The sequence below is a fragment of the Amphiura filiformis genome, chromosome 13 (assembly GCF_039555335.1).
Source record: "Amphiura filiformis chromosome 13, Afil_fr2py, whole genome shotgun sequence".
Classification (NCBI taxonomy): domain Eukaryota; kingdom Metazoa; phylum Echinodermata; class Ophiuroidea; order Amphilepidida; family Amphiuridae; genus Amphiura; species Amphiura filiformis.
In genome coordinates this window covers 37,751,642-37,759,794 of record NC_092640.1, presented here as the reverse complement: position 1 = coordinate 37,759,794, position 8,153 = coordinate 37,751,642, and positions in this window count along the sequence as shown.

Sequence of the window (8,153 nt, the reverse complement as noted above, 5' to 3'; positions counted from 1 at the left end):
GATCAGGAAATTTAAATAAAAAAGCTGAGGACAGAATTAAATAAATAACATGAAAACGGGAAATCACAAGCTATGCAGCAAATAAAAAAAGAAGCTAAAAGGGAAATGTAAGAAAGGACAGATTCAGAAAATAACGGGAACGGGATTGAATAAATAAAAAAACATGGGACTGAAAATCGCAAGCTTAGCAGCAGAATTTTTTTTTAAATGGAACAAAATTGGCCCATGTAGAAGAAACTAAAAAGAAAGAAAGAAGTTTAAACGGAAACGTAGGCTTAAGGAGGGTCAGGTTCAGATAAATAAAATTTACCTTTTCAATGATTCTACCTGTTCAGTAATTCCTCCTGTTTTAGTGAACGCTCCCATTTACTCACGCTAGTCTTTACTATAAATAGGCTAATGTTGTATGTATGTGTGTGTGTGTGTATGTGGTTTATGTAAAAGGCTCCGTCAGTTTCGATCAAAATGTCGCCAAATTCATACGGGAGATCGAGGAATATACGGGAAATTGCCTGGACTTTATTTGGTTGAAATCGGTCAAGAATTGGCTGCAAAAACAGTGAAAATATGGGTAAAAACGGGGTTTTTGTTATGAAAAACGTCAGCGCCGCGTGCGTAATGCGCACTACGTAATGCGCGCGTAAACGGCGCAGAGCCACGCGACTTGCGAGCCAGAAACCAGTGGACATAATAATATAGAAAGTGGACATGATAATATAGAAAGAAGGAAAAATAAATAGAAAATAAAAGACAAAAAGGTACATGGACGGGTCCGCATACACGCTATGAGAGGACGTAATAAATACGGGAAAAAATGTGTGTTGTATAAATAACATGAAGCGGTACTATAAAGAAAATGGATATTAAAATGACAAAAGAGGTACGAGTAGGCCTAATAGGCCAACGGGTTAAAGTAACTAAATGAAACGGGAACGAAACAAAGAAGGAAAGAAACCATTCAGGAAATGTAAGAAAAAAAGAAGCTAAAATAATGAGAAAATAATTAAATAAAAAACATGGAAACGGGAAATCGCAAGCAGCAAATAAAAAAAAAGAGAAGCTAAAAGGGAAATGTAAGAAATAACAGATTTAGAAAATAATGGGAATGGGGTTAAATAAAGAAATAACATGGAAAAAAAGAAAGGAAATGTAAGAAGAGACAGATTTATATAAATAAAGTGTACCTTTTCAATGATTCTACCTGTTCAGTAATCAAATACACTAATTCAAACTTTTTAGCTTGATAAATCCATAAAGTGTGTAGGCATCCTCACGACTTTAGCTTTCGCCATCGGGGCTGATGGCTTGATCACAAGTGAATTGGTCCACTGCATTTCCCGCGAAACGGCTTGTTGACATTTCCCGGAAGTGAAGATGTTTTGCGCGGTTGATTGCTTTGGCCCCCTTTTTACGAATGTAGATTGCTTCCCTAATTCTCCTCCTGAAGGCATTTGAGTCCTTGTCGAGTATAGTTGCCCCTTCCCATTCTATGATATGGTTTTTTTGTATGTACTGTAATGGCTGCAAGTGCTGTTCTGAGGTGGATTCTTTTCTGCTTTCTCTCGTGAACTTTCTTTCTGCAATAGTTGAGTGAAAGGCCCGGGTGAAAGGCAATTCACGATAGTATAGTAAGTTTCTTGGGCTGCTATTTCAATACAAACAAAAGACCATCACATTTCATAGTGAATTGCGCGGTAAAACATGAATTTCGCGGAGTAAATGAAATTGTGCGGAGAAAGGAAAATTTCGCGTGACCCTGGTCAATGTTCATATTTAGGTCATAAGGAGCCATTGTTTGAAAATCTTTCAAAATTCATTAAATGCGCCATTGAAATACACAGGGAAAGACGCACATTGGATCGCGTTTTGGCAATTGAAAAACGTATTTCGGCCATCAAGTTTAGTATCAAATTAAAGCTAAACATGTATAGAATATTATTCTTTCAACGGAATATATTGCTAACTGTCGACTTGTTTTGCTATTTTGCCGCAAAGAAAACGTGTGCAAATTTAACCCTAAAAAATTCACTCAATTTTCGAAACCGGACACTGTCCAAATTCGCGCCAAAACTCCATCTCTGAAATAAAACATTGGGACTTTTTCTCATGGTTTTCTCTTTTTGTCATGTAGACACTTGTCGGAAGCAAATGAGCTGAAAACGGGCAAATTTTGACTATAAGTGTTGAAAATAAAGCCGCAACAAGCTCAAATAAGCGGTGGAATATTCAACCGAATTTCACTGTTACATAAATCGTGGAGTGATTTGGTGATGCGCCCTCTTAGTGGACTAGGCCTATATTAAATGAACATGTTATATAGCGATATACGGCCATGTCATAAGAACAACTAGACCAACTAATTACAAGTTTTATCATTGTTTCTTCATGTTGTCCACAGCACCATAATGGCTTCTCCCATCGTAGTGCCTGATCTATACGGTGATGAGGTAGAGAAGATAGAACAAGAGAATGAAATGTGTCGGATCCGTATCAAGAGCGGTACAAGAATCTTATACAGCATGGTCGTAAAATACGCGAAACCCGATGATCTGGAACTCCAGTCTGGAGGGAGATGGATAACAATAACTCAGTCTCATACGTCGTTCGCTCTCAATCATGATGGTCAATTTGCCACCTTGCAAATGGAAACTGGTGATGAAGAGCAAAGGTTTTTGTTTGATGCTGGTCGTTTGAGATGGAGAAAGGATCCTTCGAAGGTGTTGACGTTTCACCGTGATAGGAAAGGGACTGGTCTTGGTGATCTAGATGTAAGAAATGAGGATCCAGAATGCTACGCGCAAAAATTCATCTACAACAAGAAACTTAACATGTGGTTGGTCGCAGATAAGGATGACGATTGCAAGTTGTACAAAATGGTGTGCAATGATTTGGAAGAAGGAGGCACCGTGTATGTGAAATATACACCAGAGCCGAGAAAATTTACTGCGGCAGAGATAGCAGCTCTGCAAGTTGGTGCCAGGGCACCTAAGCCTTTTTTTTACTTCGCCTCCTTCTTTGTACCCAAGCCCAAACGAAGCACTGGACCTCGTTATCATTATGGCTTCATTAAGAATGAGCATGTTAATAAGGTAGGCACTATTATTGCTTTCTTCTGCTACACTTTATTCTCTGAATAAAATTCATATTAATTATTGCGCATTTAGATCCATTAAAATGCATAATATTGTGCATTTTTTTAAATACACAATATGTGCATCATAATACTAATCACAGAGTGTTTGTCCGTCCGTCCGCGCGCTATCGCGTTCACGCGGTGCGATATCGCGTACGCGCGGTAGAATATCGTATGCTCGCGGTGTGCTATCGCGGAGTATCAACTGGGGTGTGCGCAGAGTACCGCATCTCGCATCGGAAAGCATTACAGAAATAAGTGTAACTAACAGGTGCATCTCATCGGACCAATAGGCCTATTATCAAGACATGATTAACATCGATGGGTTTTCAGATTATGGGTACCGAAGTAAGCATCACAGCTACAAAACAGAGTTGATTAAGTTGTGTCTTAATCATTGAGAGACGTAAATATATCGTAGTAGTTTTAAAGGTCAGGACAAGTATTATGGGTAACGGGTGTTGAGTAATTAGAGAACCGCGAAATCTAGTATAATATACTATTATACACATGATAAATATTTCTGAGCAAATCATACCACTTATTGGTAAATTTGCCGTATACACATCGAGAAAGACAGAGGCAAGCAACCAAGCATCATTTTTCTAAAGTTAAATCGAATTTTTCTGAGGTTAAATCGAATACTGAAAATAAATTTGCAACTTACACAGTTGCGTCCGGCACCTCCGGACTTCTTCAGGCATCTGATTGGTCACGTGACAATCGATGGGAAAGATTTTGCAAAGCTTGGTCCTACTCCTCTTTTCGCCAAACGCCAAGAGTTTCTAAAATGCTGTTAAAATAAGAAAAATGTTAATGCTAATTTATTGCACATTCTAGGGAAACGTGGTACCTTTTTAAAATAACCGAGTGAGAGGGGTTTCAATGAAATGATTTTTGTGTGAAAACTGAAGCATCCTCTGTATAAAAGAAAATATGAATATTAACTGCACATCATATGTGACTGGACACGACGAATCAGCCGTAAACTCGGCCCGGTCAATTTTGTTTTATTTCGTGTTTAGAAAATATACATCATAAGCTTTAAAATAGTATATCATTTGACTTCAAATGATATCTAGAAGCGGGGTTATGGTTTGTTGAATTCTGCTCCTTCAACAAAATGGTATCCTTTTTCGGTTTTACATGTGTCACTTTTTCCATATTGCTGGTAATAAAGTCAAAATTGGCGGTCATTTCAAATCATCCCCAAGTCAACGAGGTTCAGGAATGTCCTCTCATTGTTTATTGTTTATACATACCAAGGCAAAATACAATGCAGTTTTTACATAAATTTTCCGTAAATTTTTGACAAAATCAGTCATAACTGGCTGGGTATAATTGGGTAATTTAGTTTGAATTTCGCGCTGGGATCAATTCCATGCGCAAATGCTTGCTGCTACCGTTCATGCCATGGACTGAATAAACATGATCGAATTAAATGAAATACTTGTTTGTGACATTCCCTATTCTTTATTCATTTTAAGATTTCTGATTTTTAAAAATATCGTGAACCATTCATGTTTTATGGATTACCGAACATGATGCGTAAATTGCTGCTGAAGAAATTGCAGAGACCCGATCAAGGTTATCCACCTTGCGAGTCGCTGCACAAACACAGCGACTCGCTTCCTCTTCCGGTAGCACTTGCGCTGTGTGCCCGGCTGTGTTCAGCAGATTTGATAAATCGCTTATATTTGGAACATTTACAGGAATAAATTTTGCTGATGAAGTAGCAATAAGTTGGAAATATCAGAATGTGAATATCAAATCGGTCATTTTGTCTGCAAGTACAGTACAGTCGCGGATACCGAACACTCGGCGACTGAGACTCAGTCAGTCACTGAGTTCATCCCGTAGGGATGTATCTACGAGTTCGCCTATCATACATGACCGGTTGTAAAGTTGAAATAATTAAAAAAATCCTGTACATGTACCTTATTCTATTCCTTCATTTTCTCATTGTGATAAGTTCATCTCAACTTGGTGTGACGATCTGAATTGGTAGCACTAGCAGTTATTTTTTGCAATCCGTTTTCATTCCGGTTCTTCGGCGAATATTTGCTCTTCGTGCTACTGTAATATTCCCTATGCATATCGTGGATGGCTTGGCCTATCCCAAATCACCCCGGCCAGCACTTTTCTCATTTTTAAATCCACACACTTTATTCAGGAACTTCATTCTTGATTTGCTCATGATGTTTCCTTCATGTTATTCTTATTTTATTGAAGATATTTTTCATGTAAAGTAAGTTGACAATGACTGAATTCGTGCATTGGTCCGATGCATGCCACAGTAATGCACGGACATTGTGTTTACAATCAAACCCGGACGTAACTGTGTGTCCCCGAGCTGACGTCATCAACGAATTGAAACGATTTCGTTTTGTAATTTAGGGGGGGTGCCAATATCCAATCTTTGCATGGAGATTATGTCTAGCCTGGTACGTTAGGCAAATAAAAAATATTCTTTTCTGCTTCCTGGCATCATAAGCTCTCCATTGATATATAACTTTATTTTCAATGAGGTTCACCTTTAATGATTCTATATGTAGAAGATTATTATCCTCTTCAGCAATAGGATTATTGATTGGTTTAAACGCTATCAAATGAGAATCATGTCGCGCCTAATTGAGACACCTATGAATACGACTTTCACGCATATTTTGCACTGTAGATTAGAATTCAATTTGCCGAGTTTACGGCTCATTCGTAGTGTCCACGATTCGTGATACCCAATTGTGGCACATTTGATGTCGTTTAAGAGGCAGAGAATTTTATTTCAATTTTATACACGCCAAAATATTTTTTTAATTTACTTGAGAATGACGATAGAAAATTCCATGTAAAAATTACATTAGACCCCGCCAAAGATTACTGTTTCGTTTTTATGGTAATCTAATCTTTTATTTCCTGAAATAAAATTAGAGGTCTAATGTGGATTTTTTGTATAAATGATAAAAACATCGACGTTTATACAAGAAGCTCCATAATATACTGACCCACATATACGAGTAACGCACGTGCGAGTCAAAATCGATTAATGTACTGTGCATGTATAGGCTCATTTATTGTCGGATTTCTGCATGTAGAACACGCAGTTATAAACAGTTGAGCGCTATTAATACACATTAATGTTTTTAAGCAAATAAAATTCCAAAATATGGTACGTTTTCTGTCTTTGCTTGTCACGTGGTAAGCCTAAATGTTGAAGTTGCGATTATATGTTCAAGTTCCAAGATGGACACCAACAACTCAGGTGGCCGAGCGGTCTAAGGGCGCACACCACTAAATAATCTTCCCATTGAAACGCGTGTAAAAACACCGGTTTTCTTTGCTCATTTTGAGGCCTTTTGGGCTCGTTTAAATTTTTTTATGATAACCAGTCGATTGCAAATCGATGAAAGTTTAACATAGGTTTCAATGTATGGGGGTCCTTCCACCTCGTTTTCCCGCTACGAGGCCGCGAACAGCGCCCTTACTGTTTTTGACATGCTCTCAAGACTGCAAACCCGATTCTGCCATTTTACAATTCGCGGACCTATTTTCTCAATAATTATAAAAATGCGACTTTTTTGGCGACTCAAATTTATGTATAGGCTTTACACTTTTATTTAAGCTATAATTCGCCACTCTTTCTGATTAATAAGTCTAAAGACCAGCCCAAAATACCTCAAAAAGTTTCTGTTTTTACCGGAACTCATTAGGGTTACACAAATGGCGCATTGATTTAGTGGTGTGCCCCTTCAAGGAATAATGATGTTCATAAAATCGAATTTTTTTATATTTGTCTTGAAATATAAAATGTTTTGAGTAAAACACTCAAGGTTTGAGTGCTCTGTGACATCCACATCAAGAGAAATGTCCTATCAAAGATACATGGTGCATTCCAAAAATGTGCACATTTTCAACATTTTGACCATTTGTGCTTATTTCCCTAGATTTGCATTAAATACCAATTCTCAACATATAGTTTTTGACCGTTTATCTGCTAAAAACCGCTTTAAAATGAAAATAAATTAGGTTTCATAATGGCAAAGGTCTATATATTAATGATTTTACAACAATCACCCCCCCCCCCCTATAAAATATTTAAGATTTGAGAGGTTTAAAGACTTGTGCCGATTTGTCACCTTAAGACAATTTTGCTTCAAATCTGAGAAATCTTAGTATTCTCACAATTTTTGACAGTTTCTTTAACTTTGAAGGCCTCTGAGAGAATAAACTTAGCGCGACTTGCATCTAAAACGCATTAAATATATTCACTAACATAAAAACTATCTATTTAAAAAAAAAAAACCGCAATTTAATCGAAAGCCAACTTCAATTTTGGCTGAATCTCTCAAGAGCACGATTTTACGCCTAGGCCCTTCGAAGGGCGCACACCACTAAATAATCTTCCCATTGAAACGCGTGTAAAAACACCGGTTTTCTTTGCTCATTTGAGGCCTTTTGGGCTCGTTTAAATTTTTTATGATGACCAGTCGATTGCAAATCGATGAAAGTTTAACATATGTTTCAATGTATGGGGTCCTTCCACCTCGTTTTCCCGCTACGAGGCCGCGAACAGCGCCCTCACTGTTTTTGACATGCTCTCAAGACTGCAAACCCGATTCTGCCATTTTATAATTCGCGTACCTATTTTCTCAATAATTATAAAAATGCGACTTTTTTGGCGACTCAAATTTATGTATAGGCTTTACACTTTTATTTAAGCTATAATTCGCCACTCTTTCTGATTAATAAGTCTAAAGACCAGCCCAAAATACCTCAAAAAGTTTCTGTTTTTTACCGGAACTCATTAGGGTTACACAAATGGCGCATTGATTTAGTGGTGTGCCCCCTCTAAGGCGCCAGGCTCATTCAGAATCCATGATAACGGTGCGGCGTGAGTTCGAGCCCCACCTCTGCCAAACTTTTTTTTAAATTTTATAATTACGATTATTTATAGGGAAATGTGGCTGGGAGAATTCATGTATGGCGTAGAGAGGAGTAACAAGTTCTTGTTGATCACGTGATC